Below are 13,850 nucleotides of genomic sequence, written 5' to 3' on the forward strand. Positions count from 1 at the left end.
TACATAAAATGTTATGTAAGGAACTTAAGTCCGTTGATGGATTGCAAATTGGCTCAAGTTGGGTAGAGAGTGGGCAGGTTTTAGGTAGAGCTGCTGCCAGACAGGTTGCGGTCACCAGTGGGCTGGGCCAGTGCTGATTGGTGTAACCTCCGTTTTTTATTATTGATCTGGAGCAGGACGTAGATAGTACAGTTGTTAAATATGCGGTAGAGTCAAGATTTTAGAAGAAGTCAAATTGGACAAGTTTGCCCAAAGCTGGCAAATGTTCCTCGGTGTAGTTAATCGTGTGACAGATGTCGGGTTGATAGTACAAGTGAGAAGCAGGCTGAATATGGGAAGTTCAGAGGGGAAGTGAAAAAAGAATTGAGAGAAGCAAGGAGAGAGTATGAGTAGAGACTAGCAGCTAACATAAAAGGGAATCCAAAAGTCTTCTATAGGCATATAAATAGTAGGAGATGGTGGTAAAAGGAGGAGTGGGCCTGATGACTGGAGCATTGCCAGTGTTACACCGTTGTTCATAAAGGGTGTAAGGATAAGTTCAACAACTACAGGCCAGTCATTCTAACCTCGGTGCTGGGAAAGCTTTTAGAAACGATAATCCAGGACAAAATTAACAGTCGCTTTGCAAATGTGGATTAATGAAGGGAAGGCGGCACAAATTTAAGAAGGGCAAATTGCGTTTCCCGACCTTGATTGAGTTTTGTGATGAGTTAACAGAGAGAATTGATGAGCGTGATGCTGAGTGACAGGAAACAGAGAGTAGTGCTGAGCGGTTGTTTTGCAGACTAGAAGAAGGTATATAGTGGTGTTCCCCCGGGGTCAGTATTCAGACCACTGCTTTACTTGATCTATGTTAATGACCTCGACTTGGGTGCGCAGGGCACAGTGATGGACTTGAAGAGGACATAGACAGGCTGGTGGAATGGGCGGACACGTGGCAGATGAAATTTAATGCAGAGAAGTGTGAAGTGATACATTTTGGTAGGAAGAACGAGGAGACGCAATACAAAATAAAGGATACAATTCTAAAGGGGTGCAGGAGCAGAGGGACCTGGCGGTATATGTGCACAGATCATTGAAGCTGGCTGGGCAGTTTGAGGAAGCGCTTAATAAGGCATACGGGATCCTGGGCTTTAGAAATAGAGGCATATAGAGTTATGGTGAACCTTTATAAAACACTGATTCGACCTCAACTGCAGTATTGTGTCCAATTCTGGGCACCACACTTTAGGAAGGATGTGAAGGCACTAGAGAGGATGAAGAAAAGATTTTTGAGGATGGTTCTAGGGATGAGGGACTTCAGTTACATGGATAGATTGGAGAAGCTGGGGCCGTTCTCCTTCGAGAAGGTTGAGAGGAGATTTGATAGCAGTGTTCAAAATCATGAGGGGTCCGGACAGAGCAGATCAGGAAGAAACTGTCCCCATTGGTGGGAGGGTCGAGAACCAGAAGACACCGATTTAAGGTGAATGGCAAAAGGACTAAAGGCGACGTGAGGAAAAACTTTTTGATGCAGCGAGTGCTTAGGATCTGGAATGTACTGCCTGAGAGTGTGGTGGAGGCAGATGCAATTATGGCTTTCAAAAGAGAATTGGACAATTACCTGACGAGAAATACAATTTACAGGGAAAAGGCGGGGAGTGGGACTCGCTGAGTTGCTCTTGCAGACAGCTGGCACGGACACGACATAAGGCCTCCTTTTGTGCTGTAACCATTCTATGATTCTGCGTGTGCAGTTCTGCACAGTTGGTTGTTGCATGGTCACTCACACCCTGCAAGACACGCAACTGCTTTAAAAAGTTTATGTTCCACAGCAGCCTCTGACAATGACGTACGTACGTGTGGACAGGCACAACCCTCTCCCATCTGATTGGTAGAATACTGGCAATCTACATACCTATGAAGCAGTTTCACTGACAAAGGAAAAAACAGCAACTTCTGTCAACTAATCTTCTGTTCCAATTAGAAATCCAGAGAAAAATATGCCGACAGTGAAACCGTCAGCAGTTATACGTCTTTGGACACAATCAGTCTGACGTAAAAGAGGGAGGGCAAATGGGGCCTGAGGACACCGTAACCTATACCGGTATCGCTTCTCGGCCTTTTGGCTAAGATCAAGTGTAGTATCTGTTCTTAAAAGGAAACGGTGGATCCTGTCGGATGGTTCCCCGAGCAGACCGTCAAAGTCATTTGGCGGAATGCCTCATCACCAGAACTTTCAAACAAGCACCAAGACGTAGCTTGGCTGGTGGTGAGAAGGGCCCTCCCCGTCAGATCCTTCATGCACACCCGAAGTCTCGCCCCCTCCGCACAGTGCCCCCGCGTTGGCTGTGGTGGGGAAGAGACGGTCGCCCACCTCCTCCTGGAATGTGCCTTTGCAAAGCAGGTGTGGAAAGAGATGCAGTGGTTTTTGTCAAGGTTCATCCCAAGCAGCTCTGTAACACAGGAGTCTGTGCTCTACGGGCTGTTCCCAGGGACGCACACCGAGACAAACATCAACTGCTGCTGGAGGACTATCAATTCGGTGAAAGACGCCCTTTGGTCTGCCCGAAACTTGCTGGTCTTCCAGCGCAAAGAGTTGTCCACCACCGAATGTTGCAGGCTGGCACATTCCAAGGTCCAGGACTACGTGCTGAGGGACGCACTAAAGCTTGGGGCAGCCGCAGCAAAGGCTCAATGGGGAAAGACCACAGTGTAAGGTTCCCCCACCAAGCTAGACTGAGGGGCTGGATCCATGGGAAACCCCTCGAACTGTATCATTAATATTCTGAATTGCTGTAAATGTAAAACTGTAATTGACATGACAATTGAGAAACGGAAGGGTTGGGAAGAAACTCATGACAGTATTGAAGGAAACTGATCTCCCTTGCAATGTTTGTATTTTTTGGTGCTGTTTGGAAACTGTTTGGCAATGTAATTTTTACAGATTTTTATGAATAAAGTATATTTTGGAAATAAAAAAAAAAAAAAAAAAAAAATCTGTTCTTATCAGTTTAATATCTGATACGTCCCTTATCTGGGGACCATATATTAAATTGATTTTTGGAGCAGGGAGATGGAATAGGGGCTTGCTTCGTCCACTCCACGCATCGACCTGGTATTGCAGTATCTCTGGGAACGGTGCACCTCCCTTTCAGGGGATTTTTAAAATCTAAAAACAGTATTCTAAATGTTCGCAAACTGTACATGCTCCTCTGCTCGCAGCATCCTCGAGTGGCAGGTTCTGTCGTAAGTTCCGCACGTCAAACTGCCGCGTGACGCTGTGAGTTGTTGTTTTTGGCGCCTGTCGCCAAGCTGCTGTAGCCACTTGTCGTTGTGGTAGTGCACGCCAGTCCACAGGATGTAGCTCCATTTCCTTCTTCCGCCAGCTAGTGACTCCCAGCTCTGATAGTACACGCTGCCCCATTTGTCCTCTGGTCTTGGCGACCTCACCGTACGCAAGGCGCTTGGGTGCTCGACCGTCTTCCATCCTGCGGACGTGTCCCATCCGCCGTCTGTTACATTCGTGCCAACACACTTGGGAGCTCTGCCTTTGGGCAGGACTGCCGCATTTGTGATGTTGTCCTGCCAGGATATACCCATAATGTGCCGCAGACAGCAAAGATGGAAATTATTCAGCTTCTTTTCCTGGTAGCTGCACGTCGCCCATGTTTCACAGCCATACAGCAGGGTGCTGAGAACACAGGCCTTATAAACAGTGCTGAGAACACAGGCCTTTCAACAATCAGCTTGGTCCTAAGGGTCCGCTTGCTCTTATCTCATGTGCATTTCGCGAGTCGGCAAAGCTGGTAACTGCTTTCCCTATGCACGTATCAAGCTCTACATCAAGGCACTGATTGTCTGTCACGGTGGACCCAAGAGAGTAGATCTGCTAGCCACTTCCAGTGGGGTGTTGTTTAGTGCGATCAGGCGCGGAGACGCAAACCTTGACCCATGACCTTAGTTTACTTGGAGAACAAGTTACAGGCATGGGAGAGACAGTCTGTGAGTCTTTGTAACTGAGCAAAGATGGTACATAAACAAATTTTGCAGTCGAGTATCCCACATTTGGGGACATCGCAGGCGTCAGCACACCCAAAGGGCAATGGGTTAGCTTGGTCCCGGGAGAACTTTTTCCCCCCCAAAAATATACTTTATTCATAAAAATCTGTGAAAAAAATGCATTACAAAACAGTTCAAAACAGTACCAAGCTGACATTCCAAAAAGTGCAAAGGAAATCAGTTTTCTTCGAGACAGGAGTGAGTTGCCTCACAACCCTTCCATTCTATTTTTCATGCCATGTGCATTTTACAGCAAACCCATATTTGGTGTATACAGCCCGAGGGGTTTCCCATGGGTCCAGTCCCTCAGTTCACTTTGGTGGGAGTACCTTACACAGTGGTCTTTCCCCATTGAGCCTTTACAGGGTCTGTCCCAAGCTTTAGTGCGTCCCTCAGCACGTAGTCCTGGACCTTGGAATGTGCCAGTCTGCAACACTCGGTCGTGGACAACTCTTTGTGCTGGAACACCAGCAAGTTTCGGGCAGACCAAAGAGCGTCTTTCACTGCATTGATGGTCCTGCAGCAGCAGTTGATGTTTATCTCAGTGTGCGTCCCTGGGAACAGCCCAGAGCTGCTTGGGATGAACTTCGACAAAAACCACTGCATCTCTTTCCACACCTGCTTTGCAAAGACACATTCCAGAAGGAGGTGGGCAACGGTCTCTTCCCCACCACAGCCACCTCGAGGCAGCGTGCGGAAAGTGGGTGCGAGACTCCGGGCGTGCAGGAAGGATGTAACGGGGAGGGCCCTTCTCACCACCAGCCAAGCTACGTCTTGGTGCTTGTTTGAAAGTTCTGGTGATGAGGCATTGTGCCAAATGACTTTGGCAGTCTGCTCGGGGAACCACCCGACAGGATCCACCATCTCCTTTTTCCGTAGGGCCTTGAGGATATTGTGTGCAGACCACTGCCTGATGGATTGGTGGTGAAAGGTGTTTCTCTGCACAAACTTTTCCACGAAGGACAGGTGGTACGGCTCGGTGGACCTTGATGGTGCATTCTGCGGCAACGTGGCCAGACCCATCCTTGGCAACATCGGGGCCAGATAGAACGTCAGCACGTAGTGTGACTTGGTGTTTGCGGAATGGGGTTGTACGCAGAGCTTGATGCAGCCGCACACAAAAGTGGGCATGAGGATGAGGGGGAGGTTGTATAACTTTTTTGCCCCAAGCTTTATCTAGAGGTTTGAAGATGGTGTCTGTGCGGACAGGCTCCACTTCGGATCTCCAGATAAAGTGTAAGGTGGGTCGGGTGAGTGCCGTGGTGCAGGACTGGGATTATGGAGCAGAGCTGCGGTGTCATGGTGTCATCCAAGATCTGGCCATTGGCACCAACTTGACCTGATCGTCACCAGAAGACACCATCTGCCCAGCGTTCTCCATGCCCGCACCTACCATCGCCACTCTCTTGTCAGCAGCAAAGTGAGGGCCCAAGCCCAAAGGTTTCACAGTTCCAAACAGGACGGCCCGCCACGCATCGGCATCCCTGCTACAAGAAATGATGCCAAGTGCCAGCAGTTCGCATTGGCGCTCGAGCAATTGCTACCTGCTAAAGGTTTACCAGGAAAAGCCGATGTTGAAATTGATGAAGCTTGCAAATCTCTGGGCTCAATCATCTATGACACAGCGGCAGCAGTGACATTTGGTAAAGGCGGAACACGCAACAAAGACTGCTTTGTGACCTACTCAGCAGAGATGACATCTGTCATTGAAGCAAAAAGCAGCGCCTACCTGATGCACAACATAAAGCCAACAGCCAGAACACTCTATGACTTGAAAGTAGCCAAGGCAGTCGTGCAAAAGACAGGGAGACACTGCGCACATAAACACCGGAGCAACCTATGTCCAGAAATCCACACTGCCTGTCACAGTGTGAATCTATGTGCTATGTACGATGGGATCAAGCTGGCGCTTGGTCCTACCATTACCACAGTTGCCCCTCTGAAATTGGCCTACGGTCAAGTACTCAGCGACAGAAGCAAACAGATGTCCCACTGGGTTGGACACGACTGTGAGCTGTACTCCCGTGACACGGGCATCTCCCAGCCTGCGCTTGACGCTCTTCTGCAGCTTCCTGTCATGGATCACTCGAGCTTGAAAAGGTCATTGATTCCTTTGCCCGCAGAAAGGCACCCGGCAAGGATGGAATTCCAACCGAATTGCTTAAGCACGAAAATCCCATTCACTGCCACACCTTCGTGACCTCCTCTTTCGCCGTTGGAGGGCAGGATCCTTCCTCAGGACATGTGTGATGCAAAGAAATTATCACGTTACGCAAAAACAAAGGTGACGGAGGAGACCGTAACAACTACTTGCCAGGGACATCTCGCTCCTCAGAGTCACTGGGGTCTTGCTGGAAAGACTCTGTCTACTGGCAGATCAAGTGTATCCAGGAGGACAGTGCGGTTCCCGTGCTGACAGATCTACACTGGGCATGACCTTCGCCATACGCCAGCCGCAAGAGAAGTGTCGGGAACAGGACATGCCTTGCTATCGTAGAGCTCACGGAATCATTTGACACCGTCAGCTGAGCAGGACTGCACATGATTTTAGAGAAAATTGGCTGTCCACCAAAACTCTGTAGTCTCACCCGTTCCTTTCATGACAACGTGCACAGTTCTGTACGGTTTGGTGGCTCCACTTCCGACAGTTTCAGCATGAAGAATGGAGCGATACAGGGCTGCGTCCGAGCCCCCACTTTGTTTGGTATTTTCGTCTCCACGCTCCTGACCTTTGTCTTCCCTGCAGATATGGAAGGAGTTTGCCTGCATACTAGGTCAGGCGGCAAGCTCTAGCGTCTATCCAGATTGAAAGCGAAGACAAAAATGCAGCACGACTTGATCAGAGAGCTCCTCTACGCTGATGATGCCGCGCTAGTGGCCCACACGGAAACTCAGCTACAGCCACTCATGGAGCGTGTCTCCCATGCCTCTAACCTCTTCCCTCTTACTACAAGTGGCAAGAAAACTGTGGTTCTGGGGCAGGGTGTCACATCTACGCCCTCGATCGGACTAAGCAGCACTCCGCTGGAAGTGCAGATTCTGCAACCTTGGATCAACGGTGACACACAGTCTGATTCTTGATGCAGAAGTCGACACACGCAGAGGGAGAGCAGCTACCACCTTTGGCGGACTCACAAAACGTGCATGGAAAAATAACAAGCTCGCACTTTGGACCAAGTTGCTGGTTTATGAGGCCTGTGTTCGCAGCACCTTGTTGTACGGCTGTGAAGCATGGACGACTTACAGCTGTCAAGAAAGGAAGCTCAACCATTTTTATCATCGATGTCTGCGGCGTATTCTCGGCATCTCATGGAAGAACCAAATCGCGAATGCGACGGTGTTCTCAAAAGCAAATCTCCCGAGTATGCCAGCACTCGTCACGCAGAGGTGACTTTGCTGGCGCGGGCATGTTTGCAGGATGGAAGACGACCCATTCCCAAGGGTATTCTATATGACGAGGTGGGCAGAGCCAGAAGACCAATAGCTCCACTTCAAGGATGCCTGCAAGCGTGACATGAAGGCCCGAAACATCGATTTTCATACGTGGGAGACACTAGCCAAGAACAGAGGAAAATGGCGACATTACCCCAGACTGGTGCACGCCACCACGACGGCCAGTGGCTACAGCAGCGTGACAGCAGGCGCCAACACGCAAACCAGCACCCTACAACGGCACCTGATAACCCCACCTCATATGCGGCACTTGTGGCAGGACCTGTCTCTCACAGATTGGCCTTTTCAGCCATCAGTCAAAGTGCAGCACGTGAAACGATCGCATCGCCGATGGATTTGCTGCACGTCCATCATCTTACGTTGGTGGAAGGATGCCGCCGCCGACATATACAACCGGACAACGCGGGGGGCGGGGGGGGGGGCCCACTCGGCCCATTGTGCCTATGGCCGCTCGTTCAAAGGGAAATACAATTAGTCCTACTCCTGTCTCTTCTTTACCTATAGCCCTGCTAATTTTTTCCCTTCCAACTGTTTCTTGAAATTCCCTTTCCAACCTTATGATTGAGTCTCTTTCCACCATCCTGTCAGAATATGCATTCCAGACCAATTAAAGATTTATAGAGCACCTTTAACGTAATACAACGTCCCATGGCGCTTCACAGGGGTGTCAGAAAGCAAAATTGGACGCCGAGCCGCGTAAGGCCGTATTAGGGCAGATGTCCAAAGGCTTGGTCACCAAAGTAGGTTTCCACGAGCGTCCTAAGGGAGGGTAGAGAGGCGGAGAGGCTCAGGCAGGGAAATCTGGAGCTTCGAGCCTGGGCAGCTGAAGGCACGGCCGCCAGCGGTGGAGCGATAAAAATCAGCGATGTTCGAGAGACCAGAATTGGAGGAGTGAAAGAATCTCGGTGAGGAGTGAGCCGCAAAGAGGTTTCAGAGGTTGAGAGGAGCAAAGCCATGGAGGAATTTGAAAGCAAGGATGAGCAATTGAAACGTGTGGTGCTGCTCAAGCAGCGAGCTCAGGGGCGATGGGTGAACTGCACTTGGTGTGAGCTTGGACACGGGCAGCAGAATTTTGGAGCAGTAACCTTCTTAGTTACTTCTTTATTTGTTGATGAGACCATGCGGTTCTTCTTGAAGGAAAATGCCACGGTTCCTCGTAGATATTCCCTGCCACAAGAGACATCATTTTGACTTAAGGCCTGACTCAAACGCAGCACAAGGAAGCCTCGCTGGAAGCACCGACCATGCTGGAGGAATTTAGGATTCCTGCCGTGATGGCTCGGGTACCTTCAAGAATGATGTGCATTTCTATAACGCCCTTCACGATCACAGCACATCCCAAATACAGCCAATGAAGCACTTTTGAAGTTTAGGAAAGGCGGCAGCCAATTTGCGCTCAGCAAATTCCCACAAACAGCAATGTGATGATGACGGGGTAGTGTTTGTTTTCGTGTTGTCGATGGAGGGATAAATTGGCCAGGTCGTGGTGGAAAGAGTGCCGCAGGATCTTTTGCGTCCGTCCACCTGAGAGGGCAGACGGACAAGGCCTCGGTTTAATGTCTCATCCGAAAGATGTTAGGAAACATGTAGATGCGTGTCTACAACCTGAATATTGCTGAAAACAGAAATTTTGTCAAAGCTTTTCGTCTTGCACTCATGAGGACAACTCGCAAGCATAAGGGAAGCAACAAATTTATACTATCTGAGAAGAGAGTGCTGATTGGTTGGCAAGTAGACTGTGATTGGTAGAGGCGTTGCCATGGAGAAATTTAAAGCAGGCAGCTTGACTCTGATTGGTCAAGGCATTGCCCTGAGGAATGAACCAGCAAATGACTGTCACATATTTTGTTTCCCTGAAATAGGCGCAGTGTGTGTACATGTTCTTTCTGTCTGCAAAGAACAGGCCCCTGTGTATTAATATATGTAGCTTCCAGTACACGCAAATGCGCCACACAAATTTCAAACAAAGCTTGGCAGTTAACTGTCAGTCACCATAAAACTGTCAACGCCTCTACCAATCAGAGTCCCCTTGCCAACCAATCAGCAGTCTCTTCTCATACAGTATAAATTTGTTGCTTCCCTTACATTGGTATTCTTGCAGGTTGTCCTGATGAGTGCAAGACGAAAAGTTTTGACAAAATGTCTCTGTTTTCTTCAACCTTTTAATGTGGCTTCTCCTTGAATCAGTTACTGGCTATGTGGACAATGATCATACTGCAGAGAGTAAGATAGATTGCAAAGCCAGAGTTAAACAAAGGGAGGTAGGTTTGCTGGCTTTGGGAAACTGGTGAAATATTTCAAGCAAAGGAAGTGAATGTGACAAGTGAGGAAGACTTGACGGCCAGAACTTTCTCCCTATGTCCCTATTGGTGTTGTGGTGCAAAACTTGAAAAGTGCTTTTTCGAAGGCATCAGATTGTGAATGGTGTTTGAAAGGAAGAGAAGCCAAGCATTTCCTTCCTTTGCAATGTATACGTCTAGGGATTTCTTACTGGAAAACGCCTCGCGGCCTGAAGGAAGGCAGCTGAGGGGGTGGGGTGAGGGTGCTGATTTCCTATTAAGGGCAATATTCAAACGTCATTGCAGGCTCTGGATCCGTGCGGCATTTTGTCGGAAGGTGTAATGAATGATAGATTGCAATATTTGCCAAGAACTGACGTGAACAAAGAGCAGCAGATTGTGAATGGAGTGACAAGGCGATGTGTAAAAACGGAGTGTTTGAGACCGTAAGAGGTGGTGTGTGATGTCAGGTGGCAGTGTGTGGCAATATGTAGCATACTTACCTGGCAGGGGAGAGACCATGATCAAGAAGGTGGTTCTCCCAGGACGAGGCTAGCCCATTGCACTTCGGGTGTGCTGACGCCTGCGATGTCCCCAAATGCGGGATACTCGACTGCAAAATTTGTGGTAGTGGGGGACTGCGTTCGCGCTCTCCCCTGGTTTTACAAAGCAAAATTAGAACTTACTGTCTTTTTCAGCTTCTTTTGTTGCCATCATTTATTCCCACTGTTTTCTTTGCATGTACTCGCTCTTCTGCTTAATTCCTAACCTTTCTTTTATCTTTTCTCCACACACTCAGCATGTTGTATCAGCGTTCTCTCTCTCTCTCTCTCTCCATTGCGCCTAATAACCTGCTCATCAGCTGCCAGATGCTCACATTCTTGCTCTGTCTGCCGCCCCATACCCCACTCCTACTCTGTGCCACGCCGCTCACCCGACCCATCTTACACTTTATCGCCACGTCCAAAATGGACCCTGTCTGCACGGACACCATCTTCAAACCTCTACGTAAAGATTGGGACAAAAAAATTTATACAACCTCCCCCTCATCCTCATGCCCACTTTTGTGTGCCGCTGCATCAAGCTCTGCCTACAACCCAACTACGCAAACACCAAGTCTCACTACCCGCTGACCTTCTGTCTGGCCCCGATCTTGCCAAGGATGGGTCTGGTCTGCCCACATTGCCGCAGAATGCTCCATCCACTTCCACCGTGCCGTACCACCTATCCTTCGTGGGAAAGTTTGTGCAGAAAAACACCTTTCACCACCAATCCATCAGGCAGTGGTCTGCACGCAATGTCCTCAAGGCCCAAGGGAAAAGGAGAAGGTGCATCCTGTCGGATTGGTTCCCCGAGCAGACTGCCAAAGTCATTTGGCACAATGCCTCATCATCACAACTTTCAAAACAAGCACCAAGACGTAGTTTGGCTCGTGCTGAGAAGGGCCCTCTCTGTCAGATCCTTCCTGCGCGCCTGCAATATCACCGCCTCCGTACACTGCCCTCCAGGTGGCTGTGGTGGGAAACAGACTGTTGCCCACCCCCTTCAGCAATGTGCTTTTGCAAAGCAAGTGTGGAAAGAGACGCAGTGGTTTCTGTCGACGTTCATCCCGAGCAGCTCCGTAACACAGGAGTCTGTGTTCTACCCTCTGTTCCCAGGGACGTCTACCGAGATAAACATCAACTGCTGCGGGAGGACCATCAACCCGGTGACAGACCCTCTTTGGTCTGCCCGAAACTTGCTGGTCTTCCAGTGCAAAGAGTTATCCACGACTGAGTGTTGCTGACTGGCCCATTCCAAGGTCCAGGACTACGTGCTGAGGGACGCACTAAAGCTTGGCCAGACGCCGCAAAGGCTCAATGGGGAAAGGCCACTGTGTAAGGTCCTCCTACTGAAGTGAACTGAGGGGCTGGACCCATGGGAAACCCCTCAGGCTGTATACTCCAGATATGGCTTTGCTGTAAAATGTACACGGCATGTAAATTGGAATGGAAAGGTTGTGAGGCAACTCCCTCCTGTATCGAAGAAAACTGATTTCCTTTGCGCTTTTGTTTTGAACTGTTTCGTAATGCATTTTTTTAAACTGATTTTTATGAATAAAGTACATGTTGGGGGGAAAAAATCTGTTCTTATCAGTTTAATATCTGATACGCCCCTTATCTGGGGACCATATATTAAATAGATTTTTGGAGCAGGGACATGGAATAGGGCCTTGCTCCGTCCACACCACGCATCGACCTGGTATTGCAGTATCTCTGGGAACGGTGCACCTCCCTTTCCGCTGCTGCTGCTACACTTCAAACTACAAAACCACGTACAACCATCCCGTCAAAGCTGGCACAGTTTACACAGCTACTCACAAACGGCTAAATCCACAAGATCATACATACCCTTCAAATGCTTGAAAGCTAAAACATACACTCAACAATTAAACATCCCATTACTCCGCCACATTCATCTATTTACGCGCACAAAACTTACACGCACAGCGTGCAAACAATAAAACTCTGCGCAAACCTCCAAACCAACTTAAGCTGCAGCCAGCACAAAGGGAGCCGCAGTACAAGGAAATAAACCACAATTAGCCCAAAAGGAGGACCAACGGCAAGCAAAGGAAGTCCATCAGCAGGATGCAAGACAGTTCCTCATACAAAACAAAGCAGCTGAAACAGTACTCTCGACATTCAGTGCAGGAGAACTACTCCAATCAGGAAAAGCTGTTTCCCCTAACCAACGGGGTACCTGTTAGGAATTTAGATTGCCAGTCTGAAAACCAGGAAGCTGTCCATGACTGGACGTCTACCCGCTAATATGATAGCAAAGGTGGCATTTACTGGAAGGAGAATTCGGCAATCACACATAGAGAGCATCAGCAAACAGCAATGACAGTCCATAAGTTGGCATCTTTCCATCTACGGAAGATGATGGACACGTAGCAAACAATTGATTTAGGTGGGGTGTCTTCTCTGCTCCTTTGCTGATGACTGTGAAGGACAATCCTCGAGAGGCAGGTTCTGCCACAAGTTCCGCACGTCTAGCTGCCAAGTGACGCTGTGAGTTGGTGTTTTCGGCATCGGCACATGTTGCCAAGCTGCTGTAGCCACTTGTCGTCGTGGTAGTGTACGTCAGTCCACAGGATGTATCGCCATTTCCCTCTTCCGCCAGCTAGTGACTCCCAGGTGCGATAGTCGACATTTAGGGCCTTCATGTCACACTTTGGCTGCCCCATTTTCCGTCTGGCCCTGGCTACTTCACCATACACAACGTCCTTGGGTATTCGACCATCTTCCATCCTGCAGATGTGTGCCGTCCACCGAAGCCGTGTCTGTTACATCCGTGCCAGCACATATGGGAACTCTGCCTTTGAGAGGTCTGCCACTTTTGTGATGTTGTCCTGCCAGGATATACCCGTAATGTGCTGCAGACAGCTAAGATGGAAATGATTCAGCTTCTTTTCCTGGTAGCTGCACGTCGCCCATGTTTCACAGCCATGCAGCAAGGTGCTGAGAACACAGGCCTTATAAATAATCAGCTTGGTCCGAAGGGTCCGCTTGCTCTTATCCCATGTGCAGTTCGCGAGTCGTCAAAGCTGGTAGCTGCTTTCCCTGTGCACGTATCGAGCTCTAGATCAAGGCACTGATTGTCTGTCAAAGTGCACCCAGGAGAATAGAATTTGCTAGCCACTTCCTGTGGGGTGTTGTTTAGTGCGATCAGGGGCGGAGATGCAAACCTTGACCTTAGTTTACTTGACACTTAAAAGTCAAGGGGAACAAGTTACAGGCATGGGAGAGACAGTCTGTGAGTCTTTGTAACTGAGCGAAGACAATCCATAAAGAGATCATCATTCCAGCCAGCCATCCTGAAATACAAGTCACCCATGAGGACTGTATTAAGGCAGTCAGGAATCAGCCCTATCTGATGAGGATAACTCCAAAATTGCTGGATTAAAGTGTTGAAGACGAGAGTTAGAGACATTGGAGAGAAGTTATCGTGGCCAGCAACAGTATGCTTCTCAAAGTATCTTTCAATCCAAACATCAGGACATGACTAGGCCCACCTCAGGCAGAATGATCTGCT

The 13,850-nt window shown here is 49.0% G+C and overlaps 3 non-coding genes and 1 pseudogene across 3 annotated transcripts; all 4 read left to right on the forward strand.

The window, feature by feature from the left end:
- The first annotated feature begins 2,088 nt into the window (after nucleotides 1-2,088).
- LOC137354770 (U2 spliceosomal RNA) lies at nucleotides 2,089-2,183 on the forward strand (annotated as a pseudogene).
- Nucleotides 2,184-2,943: 760 nt separating this feature from the next.
- Nucleotides 2,944-3,131, forward strand: LOC137354295 (U2 spliceosomal RNA). The gene has a single exon (XR_010970349.1). It is a non-coding gene; the product is annotated as a U2 spliceosomal RNA (small nuclear RNA).
- Nucleotides 3,132-10,268: 7,137 nt separating this feature from the next.
- Nucleotides 10,269-10,432, forward strand: LOC137354878 (U1 spliceosomal RNA). The gene has a single exon (XR_010970529.1). It is a non-coding gene; the product is annotated as a U1 spliceosomal RNA (small nuclear RNA).
- A 1,423-nt stretch (nucleotides 10,433-11,855) lies between these two features.
- Nucleotides 11,856-12,048, forward strand: LOC137354469 (U2 spliceosomal RNA). The gene has a single exon (XR_010970457.1). It is a non-coding gene; the product is annotated as a U2 spliceosomal RNA (small nuclear RNA).
- Nucleotides 12,049-13,850: the final 1,802 nt, after the last annotated feature.

The sequence above is a fragment of the Heterodontus francisci genome, chromosome 41, assembly GCF_036365525.1.
Source record: "Heterodontus francisci isolate sHetFra1 chromosome 41, sHetFra1.hap1, whole genome shotgun sequence".
NCBI lineage: Eukaryota > Metazoa > Chordata > Chondrichthyes > Heterodontiformes > Heterodontidae > Heterodontus > Heterodontus francisci.